We start from the raw sequence: 1,098 nt of genomic DNA, 5'->3' as shown, positions 1-1,098 counted from the left end.
ACTGTGCCAATTAAGCAATCTGTTACCTAAACTATGTTCCCAAGGGAATACTCAAACAGATCTCCCTGCTAGAGAACACAAGCATATTTAATAAAAGTTTTCTACATATAGTTCCTTATTAGACTGCCCAAAGGATTGATGTTGCATGGGCGTTGGGTCAAAAAGATTTGAGTTTAAATCCTAGTTCTGCCACTGATGAGTTGAGTGGTCTTTAAATCACCTAGCTTCTTCAGGAAAGAAGAGCTAATTAAAATCATGTTCTCAGAGTTGTCATGAGAATGGAACAAAATGAGCTTAAGACACTCAGCACCATGCCCAGTACAAGCTGAATTATTTCAACTAGTTAACTTTCCTTCCGTCCCCATTTCCCTCTTTTTAGCATGAACTTTGGAGACTGGGTTGGGAGGTGATGGAGAGGGGCAGAGGTGGGCTACAGAAGTCTCTTCAAATCACATTGTTATGGTTTCTCTATATTGAGTTTCTTTTGAGAATAGGAAAAATGAATAGGAAACATGAAAGAATAGAAAGCTGAGTCGGGAGAAAACCATTAAAGGGCATTTATAACAGGGTGCAAAGGAAGGCAAAGAGGAACACAAAGTCTCTTTCTTGGAGACCTGGAAGACAAATTACAGAGAGTCGTGGTGTGGGCAGGAGGAGCAGCAGCTATGTGTGTGCATGTGAGTGTGTGCTCCCACACATAATACAGGTGAGAACAATGAACAGAGGGCTGGGCTGATGGCCATGCGAAAAGGATTTGCCCGCTGTTTTTCTGTGCTCTTCAACTCCCACTATTCTCCCAATCCCCTTCTCATCCACATTCAAGAGTCTGACCTTTCCTCTTTTCCCTTTGTATCTATGGAATCAGCATAGATGGACAAGTAGATTTACTATTGTCTAAATAAGTTGACATGAGAGAATTTGGTTCCACAAGCCAAGACTTCCAACTAACTCCTTTTCCTGCCAGCCGGATCTGTACAGGAGCAGGCACTTAGGGAGAAACACTGTACCCACTCCTACTCCCACTCAACTCCCTGGCTTTGTGCCATGCCTCTGCCTCATGGAATTTCTTCTGTGTTTTTAGGGATTTGGGTTTCATGT

The sequence above is a fragment of the Trachypithecus francoisi genome, unplaced genomic scaffold (genome assembly GCF_009764315.1).
Source record: "Trachypithecus francoisi isolate TF-2019V2 unplaced genomic scaffold, Tfra_2.0 Lachesis_group3, whole genome shotgun sequence".
Taxonomy (NCBI): Eukaryota; Metazoa; Chordata; class Mammalia; order Primates; family Cercopithecidae; genus Trachypithecus; species Trachypithecus francoisi.
Note: the sequence above shows the minus strand (reverse complement) of the source record.